Raw genomic sequence first — 10,715 nt, forward strand, 5'->3', positions numbered from 1 at the left:
TTTCGGACAGCAGCGTGACCAGGCAGGGTTGTCCCCGGGGGCTGGGGCTGTCCCTCTTGGAAATGGGGAGGGCGGGGAGAGTAGGAGGGGTGCTGCAGGCTCCTGGGGGTTGTAGCTTTGCTCAGGATTGGGGCCGGTTAGGCAGCTGCTGGGAGGAGTAGCGGTGCTGGGAGGGCACGGTGCGGAGCTGTCCTGCTGTGCAGCGCAAGGGAAAGTCGACCAGCACCGTTGCTGTCCGAGGACCCTGGAACAGCCCGAGAGACCCTGGAACAGCCACCCCACGGACACCGTGTCACTGCCTCGCAAGGCCACTGCATGCGGGTACGTTTGACTACATCCGGCAGAAGAAATGTAAGCCGAAGGATCAGGGCAAATAGCTGCTTGTCTAGGTTTGTTACCTAGCGACGCACTGGCAAAGCTTTTTATGAACACCTGTACTCGATCGAGTGCATATTCATTCTGTGAATATTAATTACTGCCAGACCACGTACGTCACTGATGCTTTAAAGCAAGTCCGTGGCGCTGGGGTAGCACGTGTAGTGGAGGCTAAATGCAATAATACCTCGTTTTGATGTTGTTCTCTTATACGAAAGCACTTGGAGCAGATTAAGACATTTCTCGTCCTATTTTGTTTATTGAGTGGACCCTGATACTGGGGAGAAGCTGCCGTGAAGCAGACCTAGTAGTCAGCTTCCTTAGAGAAGGCGTCTTGTCCTGTATTTGAGGGCTTCCGGTACGTTTTGACAGACAGTAGTGAGTGAGGGGTTTCCTTTGGACCCCCCGGGGAGCAGAAAGTTCTGCCGGGAAGGCAAAATGTTTCTTGCGGCTGGGTTGGAAGAAGCTGGCTGCTGATGCAAGGCAGCGACAATTCTGGGGAGTCGTGGGAAGTTTTGAAAAGACGGTCGTTCCCTTTGCTAGAAGGCTATGCACTTCGGTTCCTAATAGCTGTAGTAATGAAGCCAGGTAAGCGTTCGGGAGGAGCCCAAGCCACTTTTGTCTAGCGAGTATTTTGCAAGGGGGGGAGGAAAGCGCTGCGCCCTGCTCCTTGCTGCCCTCGCGTGTCTGAAAGGCGGCACTGCACGCGGGAGGGGGGGCGCGCATGCGCATTGCGTTCCGGCGCGCTCACGGCTGCCCTCGCGTGTCGACAAGGCAGCACTGCAGCCGCCGGCGGCCACCGCTGCGTACGAAGACCGTTGCGGGCAGCCGGCGCACACGTGCGCGCTGCCGGTCGCCGCGTTGGCCGCTACTCTGCGCTCTCTCGGGGACGGGTAAGCGCAGGGGCCGCGCTCGTGCCCCTTGCCCGGTGCTCACGGACCGGGAGCGCTTTTCCCGAGAGGGCTTTTCCTTCTCGGTGCTTCCTGGGGGCGCGGGGACGGGCAGTGCCGTCTCGGAGCTGCTCCGCGGCGCTCTCTCCCCGGGGCAGCCCCAGCGCCTGCTCGCTGATGCCCGCCGCTCTCTCGGGCGCGGGCAGAGCAGCCTCGGGGCGCTCGCTGCTCGGCCTGAGCGCCGGGGTGGCGCGGCGGGCTGCGGTTGGCGCGCGGGAGCCGGCCGGCTGCAGCGCGGCGCTGCGACCACGCGAGGGTGGGGCCATTGCGGGTCTGGCCTGCCTCGCGCTGCGCTCCCCCCGCCCCTCGCGCTGCGCTCCCCCCGCCCCTCGCGCTGCGCTCCCCCCGCCCCTCGCGCTGCGCTCCCCCCGCCCCTCGCGCTGCGCTCCCCCCGCCCCTCGCGCTGCGCTCCCCCCGCCCCTCGCGCTGCGCTCCCCCCGCCCCTCGCGCTGCGCTCCCCCCGCCCCTCGCGCTGCGCTCCCCCCGCCCCTCGCGCTGCGCTCCCCCCGCCCCTCGCGCTCCGCTCCCCCCGCCCCTCGCGCTCCGCTCCCCCCGCCCCTCGCGCTCCGCTCCCCCCGCCCCTCGCGCTCCGCTCCCCCCGCCCCTCGCGCTCCCCCCGCCCCTCGCGCTGCGCTCCCCCCGCCCCTCGCGCTCCGCTCCCCCCGCCCCTCGCGCTCCGCTCCCCCCGCCCCTCGCGCTCCCCCCGCCCCTCGCGCTGCGCTCCCCCCGCCCCTCGCGCTGCGCTCCCCCCGCCCCTCGCGCTGCGCTCCCCCCGCCCCTCGCGCTGCGCTCCCCCCGCCCCTCGCGCTCCCCCCGCCCCTCGCGCTGCGCTCCCCCCGCCCCTCGCGCTGCGCTCCCCCCGCCCCTCGCGCTCCGCTCCCCCCGCCCCTCGCGCTCCCCCCGCCCCTCTCGCGCGGTCCTGGGCCGCGCACGCGCGGTGCGGCGGCGCGAGCCCTGGGCGGCCGGCGCAGGCGCGGTGCGGCGGCGCGAGCCCTGGGCGGCCGGCGCAGGCGCGGTGCGGCGGCGGGCAAGATGGCGGCGAGGAGGGCGGGTGTTTTGGCTGGACGGCGGCGGGCGAGGGCAGAGGCGGGCTGGAGTCGAGCATGTGGGGGCCGCGGTGAGGCGAGGTGAGGCGAGCGTGCGCCTTCGGGTGGCCGCGGGTGTCGGGCTGTGTCCTGCCAGCCGGGGCCGTCGCTGCGTGGAGGTGGCGGGGCGGGGGGGGGGGAGTCGGGCCGGGGGCCGCGCCGCGCCGGGTCTGCCGGAGCGCGGCTCTGACTCTCCCTTTTGCGTGTGTCGCCTGTAGGGCCCCGGTTCCTCCCCAGCGCGGGCCGGGGCGTGCGCTCGCCCCTGCGGACGCAGCCTGGAGGAGTGTGTGGGGGGTGTCTGCGCGGGGGTCTGGATGTCTCTAGCAGCGGCACGGCAGCCTGATGCCTCCTCTCGTCTGGGACGCGGGGTCCTTGGGGAGTTCCCTGCTGCCTCCTCTGGCGTTCTCTGCGAGCTCATAGATCCCTCCGCCTCCTCTCCTCCCCCCCCCCCCCGCCCCGCTCTCCTGTCTGGTGGGGTGGGAGACCGGTGGCTGCTCCTGCCGAGCTGAGAGCCACGTAGGGCATCCCTGTGTGCTCACTACGCATCTGGGATGGCACCCCTGCCCTGAGGGCCCCGCAGAGTCCCACCCTTCCTGCAACCAGCCCCCCCAGAGCCATTAAACCACCCACTCAACCACCCACAAATCCTGCCCCAACACCCCCACAGGCCCCAAAACGCCTCCGAGCCCTGCCGCAATGTTGTCACTGACTCCAGACCTTCCCCTGCACTCTGTGCAAGGCCCCAAACATTCCTCAAACTGCTGCCAGACCCAGTGCCCGCAGCAGTGAGGCGTTCTAACAAAGATGGGGTGCGATCTGCGTCTCCGCCTCGACTCAGTCCCGCTTTAGAGAAACAGGAACTTAGAGCACTTCCTGGTGAAGAGTGTTGACGGGTGAATGTGCGGATGACAAAGAGACTTTTCTCTCTTTTCTTCTGAGCCGCCTCTCAGAAGCCTCTGTGTGTGCACGATGTGGCTGATCTGGGATAATCGTGCTGTGCGCAGTGCTTAAGGAGAACATTGCCCTAAAATGGAGGGCTAAGGAATAGCCTAAAAAACCTAAAAGGCTCGGGAAGAGCCAAAGAGAACACCGATGGGCTCTGGGAAGCCCCAGTGATGCTAGCGAAAACAGCGTGGCTTTTAGGCACCTCCTCAGAGCAGCAGCAATGTCTTGCTCCAGCCTATGGGACAATGGGGACTCTTAATTACCGCCTTGAATTACCACAAGTGTTGCAAAAGCAGAAGGGACTAGGGAGCATGCAGAGCAGGTTATGGACTATATGTCAAGTTTAAAGAAGCAACAAGCCCCTCTGCAAACAGAAACAGGTTTAGCCCTAAGTAATAGACGAAGGTAGCTGTGAGTAACGTGAAGCGAAGCGGTGACGTCAGTCACCCCGAAAGCCTCGGAGAAGCGGTCTGAAAATCTGGTACCCTCGCGGCCTCGGCAGTCTTTTTGGTTTGTTTGGCAGGGTAGCCCACCGAAGGGGGACATCTCGAAGAGAAGCAGCAAGACCTGGGGATCCGGTGGTTCATTTTGGTCGTCGCCTGTGAGGCCAGCATGCAAGAGTAAGAGGAAGCTAGGAGCAGTCTCAAAAAGGTAATAGGTTTGAAAGGGAGACAGGCAAATCGAGGGCTGTCGTTCCTCCACGTAGTTAAAGACCGAGAGAGTTGTCGGTTAAGCGCATGCATACGAGGGTTTGCGAACAGTAACAATAACACTGAAGCGGAATAAAAATAAGGTTTCGTGGAAGATGGCGTTAGGAAGGTATTAGGCGACGTGCCCGCCTGCCTAATAACCTAGCCCTAATTGCTGTGTGTAACGTTTCCAGACCGTTTACCCTGCAACGTATGGTGCAAAGTGCCGTATTAAGACTTTTCCCTTAAGGAAAAGAAGAAGAAAAAAAGAAAAAAAAGGGGGGAAAAGAAAACAGGGTAAAGAGAAAAAGATCATGCATAAACCTAAGCGTTTCACTGGAAGTAAAACGCGAGTTTATCGCTTCCTTACAGAGATGGAACCAAGGACAGCAAATGCTGACGAAGAGAAGAGACGGACGAGCGTTTGCTTGCGGTTAATACCGAAGGGACGGGATGAAACAAGGAAGCCAGAATGCAGCGGCCCCTCGATATCACCAGGAACTGCTACAGGAGGAGGCGTTCTGGCACGGGTAACTAGGGTAAGTATGGCTAATGACCGTTAGCAGTTATTTCGGCCTCCCCGAGGCAGCGCTGAGGACTGAGTAACCCCTTCCTGCCCTGTGGCTGCTGTTGCCTGTATCTGCCTTAGCTTTGCTTTGGCTGTTTCTCTTTTGTTTTGTTATCGTACACGCAGCTACGGAAAGGAATAGATGTCATACTTACTTTTTTAGATTAATTGCCACGGCTGAAGTTGAAGAGACCAAGAAACGTAAGCCGCGAAGGGGCACATCTTGAAGAGAGGGGGCTAGACCTAGCGATCCAGTTGTTCGTTTTGGTCGTCGCCTGTGAGGCCAGCATGCAAGAGTAAGAGGAAGCTAGGAGCAGTCTCAAAAAGGTAATAGGTCTGAAAGGGAGACAGGCAAATCGAGGGCTGTCGTTCCTCCACGTAGTTAAAGACCGAGAGAGTTGTCGGTTAAGCGCATGCATACGAGGGTTTGCGAACAGTAACAATAACACTGAAGCGGAATGAAAATAAGGTTTCGTGGAAGATGGCGTTAGGAAGGTATTAGGCGACGTGCCCGCCTGCCTAATAACCTAGCCCTAATTGCTGTGTGTAACGTTTCCAGACCGTTTACCCTGCAACGTATGGTGCAAAGTGCCGTATTAAGACCTTTCCCTTAAGGAAAAGAAGAAGAAAAAAAGAAAAAAAAGGGGGGAAAAGAAAACAGGGTAAAGAGAAAAAGATCATGCATAAACCTAAGCGTTTCACTGGAAGTAAAACGCGAGTTTATCGCTTCCTTACAGAGATGGAACCAAGGACAGCAAATGCTGACGAGGAGAAGAGACGGACGAGCGTTTGCTTGCGGTTAATACCGAAGGGACGGGATGAAACAAGGAAGCCAGAATGCAGCGGCCCCTCGATATCACCAGGAACTGCTACAGGAGGAGGCGTTCTGGCACGGGTAACTAGGGTAAGTATGGCTAATGACCGTTAGCAGTTATTTCGGCCTCCCCGAGGCAGCGCTGAGGACTGAGTAACCCCTTCCTGCCCTGTGGCTGCTGTTGCCTGTATCTGCCTTAGCTTTGCTTTGGCTGTTTCTCTTTTGTTTTGTTATCGTACACGCAGCTACGGAAAGGAATAGATGTCATACTTACTTTTTTAGATTAATTGCCACGGCTGAAGTTGAAGAGACCAAGAAACGTAAGCCGCGAAGGGGCACATCTTGAAGAGAGGGGGCTAGACCTAGCGATCCAGTTGTTCGTTTTGGTCGTCGCCTGTGAGGCCAGCATGCAAGAGTAAGAGGAAGCTAGGAGCAGTCTCAAAAAGGTAATAGGTCTGAAAGGGAGACAGGCAAATCGAGGGCTGTCGTTCCTCCACGTAGTTAAAGACCGAGAGAGTTGTCGGTTAAGCGCATGCATACGAGGGTTTGCGAACAGTAACAATAACACTGAAGCGGAATGAAAATAAGGTTTCGTGGAAGATGGCGTTAGGAAGGTATTAGGCGACGTGCCCGCCTGCCTAATAACCTAGCCCTAATTGCTGTGTGTAACGTTTCCAGACCGTTTACCCTGCAACGTATGGTGCAAAGTGCCGTATTAAGACCTTTCCCTTAAGGAAAAGAAGAAGAAAAAAAGAAAAAAAAGGGGGGAAAAGAAAACAGGGTAAAGAGAAAAAGATCATGCATAAACCTAAGCGTTTCACTGGAAGTAAAACGCGAGTTTATCGCTTCCTTACAGAGATGGAACCAAGGACAGCAAATGCTGACGAGGAGAAGAGACGGACGAGCGTTTGCTTGCGGTTAATACCGAAGGGACGGGATGAAACAAGGAAGCCAGAATGCAGCGGCCCCTCGATATCACCAGGAACTGCTACAGGAGGAGGCGTTCTGGCACGGGTAACTAGGGTAAGTATGGCTAATGACCGTTAGCAGTTATTTCGGCCTCCCCGAGGCAGCGCTGAGGACTGAGTAACCCCTTCCTGCCCTGTGGCTGCTGTTGCCTGTATCTGCCTTAGCTTTGCTTTGGCTGTTTCTCTTTTGTTTTGTTATCGTACACGCAGCTACGGAAAGGAATAGATGTCATACTTACTTTTTTAGATTAATTGCCACGGCTGAAGTTGAAGAGACCAAGAAACGTAAGCCGCGAAGGGGCACATCTTGAAGAGAGGGGGCTAGACCTAGCGATCCAGTTGTTCGTTTTGGTCGTCGCCTGTGAGGCCAGCATGCAAGAGTAAGAGGAAGCTAGGAGCAGTCTCAAAAAGGTAATAGGTCTGAAAGGGAGACAGGCAAATCGAGGGCTGTCGTTCCTCCACGTAGTTAAAGACCGAGAGAGTTGTCGGTTAAGCGCATGCATACGAGGGTTTGCGAACAGTAACAATAACACTGAAGCGGAATAAAAATAAGGTTTCGTGGAAGATGGCGTTAGGAAGGTATTAGGCGACGTGCCCGCCTGCCTAATAACCTAGCCCTAATTGCTGTGTGTAACGTTTCCAGACCGTTTACCCTGCAACGTATGGTGCAAAGTGCCGTATTAAGACCTTTCCCTTAAGGAAAAGAAGAAGAAAAAAAGAAAAAAAAGGGGGAAAAAGAAAACAGGGTAAAGAGAAAAAGATCATGCATAAACCTAAGCGTTTCACTGGAAGTAAAACGCGAGTTTATCGCTTCCTTACAGAGATGGAACCAAGGACAGCAAATGCTGACGAGGAGAAGAGACGGACGAGCGTTTGCTTGCGGTTAATACCGAAGGGACGGGATGAAACAAGGAAGCCAGAATGCAGCGGCCCCTCGATATCACCAGGAACTGCTACAGGAGGAGGCGTTCTGGCACGGGTAACTAGGGTAAGTATGGCTAATGACCGTTAGCAGTTATTTCGGCCTCCCCGAGGCAGCGCTGAGGACTAAGTAACCTGAGGGGCTCTGGCCTGGGTTGGGGCAGAAGTGCAGGCAGGCGGGATCAGGCATTTTCCTCTCAGCTCTCCGAGCTGAATCCTAGCCCTGAAGGAAAAAGCACTGGGGGGAGGCTACTCGGACACCTGCCATGTCGAGGGCAGGGGCAGGAGCTGACCCTTCCCCGACGGACGGATGGACGGACAGACGCTGGTGCGGCGGTGACTCTTTGGATATCGTAGGTAAGGGGAGGCACGCTGGTGCCGAGCTCCAGGGCGGTTTGCCTGAACACGATGCCTGAGGCAGGAGGTTATGCATTGTGTCCGGGGCTGGGAGCTGGTCCCCGAGTCCCATGTACTTGGGAGTGCCTGCGCTTGCCAGGGAGCCCGGTGCTGTTCCCAGAGCTGCGGGGAATTTCCCTTGCGTTGCCTGGACCCTCGGGGCTCTTGGGGGTGTTTCCCCTCATCGCGAGGGCTGCCAGAGCCCCTCCAGGGCTGCGTGAGGTCCCCGAACCGCTCCCGGATTTGCTTTTGGCACTCCGCAGTGTCGCTCGTGTGCCTGGGGCAGCCTGCAGGCGCCATCCTGTCAGCCGCGTTGAGCCCTGCGGCGTGCCTGGTGATCCCTCTGGTGTGTGCCAAGGCCCTTCCTCTGTATTTTGGTCTGCCCCAGAGCCCTGCACTTGCCCTCTGATGCCCTCAGGACCCCTCAGTTCACATTCTGGGTTGCCCCCGAGCCCTCTGCGTGCCTTTCGGTGCGCCCCGTGGCCCTGTGTGTGTTTTGCGGCACGCCGCAGAGGTCTCTGTTTAGCTTTTTCTCCTGTCCTGGAGTTTTCTGGGTGCTTCTGGGTGTGCCCCAGGGCCCTCCTTTTGGTGCCCCCAGAGTCACTCTGTTTGCTCTATCGTTGTTCTTTTTTTTTTTTTTTTTTTTTTTCTTGACTTGTGTTGCACCCAGAGCTCTCGATTTGTTCTCTTGTGCTCCGCATACTCCCCTTTCCGCACTCTACACCCCAGGCAGGGCTCTCCCTTCAGCTCTCAGCAAGCTGCTGTCAGGAGAGTGGGGGTGCCTCTGCTGCCCTGGCAGCCCCAGCTGTCCCTGAAGGGGCTGATGGCCAGGCCCCCTGCCCAGTTCCTGCAGGCCCACAGCTGCGGGCCCTGGGGCTGGGATGAGTGCCAGGGGGAGCTGGGTGGCAGGACAGGCCCCAGGTGGGGCTGATGGCAAGGGCAGGCCCACATTTGGGGGCTGGGGCCGCAGTTGGGGGGAGCTGGCGCTGGGGCAGGAGCTGGGCAGCGGAGCTGCCACGGAGCACGGCCCTTCGGGACCAGCCCGGCGGCCGCCCCGCGGAGGAGGTGAGCGGGGCCGGGGGAGGCGCGCTGCAGGCTGCGGGTCCCGCATGTGCCGGGGGTCCTGGCGGCTTGGAGCGTCCCGGGGCCACGGAGGCGGGGGGAGGAAGGGGGTGCGCCGGGGCTGTGGTGCGGTTGACTGCGCGGTCGGAGGAGCGCGGGGGGGGGGTCTCCTGTGTCAGCTCGGGAGCGTGTCGGGGAGCGGAGGGAGGAGGGTCGTGGAGGGGCGGGGGCAGTGTCGGAGCTGAGGCGGGGCCGGTCGCGGGGGTGTTGGGGGAGCCCCGGGCCGGTGGTGGGGCCGCGCTCGGGGCTCTGCGGCCGTTTCCGGGGGGACAGGGGGGAAGGGGAAGGGGGGCGGGACGGAAAGGAACGGAATGTGCCGAGGGTCAAAGGTGCCCCAGCGCTGCGGGTGGGGGGCGGGCGTTGGGGTGCGGGACTGCGGGGAGCCGTAGCTTTCGGCGCGGCATGCCGGGAGCAGTAGTCTTCCGGCACTGGGCTTCCGGTGGGGCATGTTTGTTCTGAGCGCGGCATGCTGGGAGCGGTAGTCTTCCGGCACTGGGCTTCCGGGCGGCCATGTTGCTTGGCATGGCATGCCGGGAGCAGTAGTCTTCCGGCACTGGGCTTCCGGGCCGCCCTTCTCGCGTGCACGGTATGCTGGGAGGTGTAGTCTTCTCAGGCGGGGCTACTGGGTGACCATGCTGCGCCTCTCGAGGTGGCCCCGCGGGGGGGGCGGCGGCGGCAGGTCCCTGCCAGCGGGGTTCCCAGCAGGCGGCCGCGTGGCAGGCCAGGAGCTGTAGTGCCCGCTGCGTCTGTTCCTTACTGGACATGTGTCACTCACGCCTGAGTCCCCACAGGTCACGGGGGACAGTGGAATGCCCCTGTTTTTCCCCGGTACAGGGCAGGAAGTGTTTTCCATCTCCGATGGTGTTGCCAGACAACCTTGGAAGCTCAGAAAGAGTGTTCCTGCTGTTTAAACTAGGCAGATGAGGAGGAACCCCCCCCCCCATTTCCTGGGAGGAAATAATTCTTTAATCAAGGCCATGCTAGAAGAGCTAAAGCCTTAAAGAAATAGTAAATCAAAATGTTTTGTTTTCTATGTAGACGTTGCCGATTTAGCAAAGGAATTCGAGGTATCCCCGAACTGAACTGTCCTCATTATAATACAAGAAAATCACGCCCATAGGTCAGAAAGACCTGTGCCCGGGTGAAGACCCCTCCCCTGAGCATGCGTAGTTTTAAAATGGTGTGTAAGCAATATTAGAATTGTATGTAAATCACTAACCAACCGGTGTAAGAGGGAAAGTTGCAAACCTTGCAACTTGTATAAATGCTACTTGGAAAGCCGGGGGGTGGGGGGTGGGGGTGGGGAAGTTGCGCTTGATTTGTGGGGAAAACACCGAGCAGCCAGGCTTGCACAACTCTGAAATAAATAAGCAAATGTCTCTCCTGAGCGTGTCATTATTGGCTTAGTGCACAGCGGGCAACGAATCCACTTTTCGGACAGCAGCGTGACCAGGCAGGGTTGTCCCCGGGGGCTGGGGCTGTCCCTCTTGGAAATGGGGAGGGCGGGGAGAGTAGGAGGGGTGCTGCAGGCTCCTGGGGGTTGTAGCTTTGCTCAGGATTGGGGCCGGTTAGGCAGCTGCTGGGAGGAGTAGCGGTGCTGGGAGGGCACGGTGTGGAGCTGTCCTGCTGTGCAGCGCAAGGGAAAGTCGACCAGCACCGTTGCTGTCCGAGGACCCTGGAACAGCCCGAGAGACCCTGGAACAGCCACCCCACGGACACCGTGTCACTGCCTCGCAAGGCCACTGCATGCGGGTACGTTTGACTACATCCGGCAGAAGAAATGTAAGCCGAAGGATCAGGGCAAATAGCTGCTTGTCTAGGTTTGTTACCTAGCGACGCACTGGCAAAGCTTTTTATGAACACCTGTACTCGATCGAGTGCA

The 10,715-nt window shown here is 59.2% G+C and overlaps 1 long non-coding RNA gene across 2 annotated transcripts; it reads left to right on the forward strand.

Annotated features, from left to right (window-relative positions):
- Positions 1 to 3,881: 3,881 nt before the first annotated feature.
- Positions 3,882 to 10,112, forward strand: LOC135325924 (uncharacterized). 2 transcript variants are annotated; one of them, XR_010386637.1, is made up of 8 exons: positions 3,882 to 4,006; positions 4,417 to 4,583; positions 4,776 to 4,939; positions 5,350 to 5,872; positions 6,283 to 6,805; positions 7,216 to 7,382; positions 7,517 to 7,672; positions 9,872 to 10,112. It is a non-coding gene; the product is annotated as an uncharacterized LOC135325924 (long non-coding RNA). The 2 variants fall into 2 exon arrangements; XR_010386636.1 differs by lacking the exon at positions 9,872 to 10,112 and having other exon boundaries at positions 7,517 to 8,853.
- Positions 10,113 to 10,715: the final 603 nt, after the last annotated feature.

This window comes from Dromaius novaehollandiae, unplaced genomic scaffold, assembly GCF_036370855.1.
Source record: "Dromaius novaehollandiae isolate bDroNov1 unplaced genomic scaffold, bDroNov1.hap1 HAP1_SCAFFOLD_80, whole genome shotgun sequence".
Lineage (NCBI taxonomy): Eukaryota > Metazoa > Chordata > Aves > Casuariiformes > Dromaiidae > Dromaius > Dromaius novaehollandiae.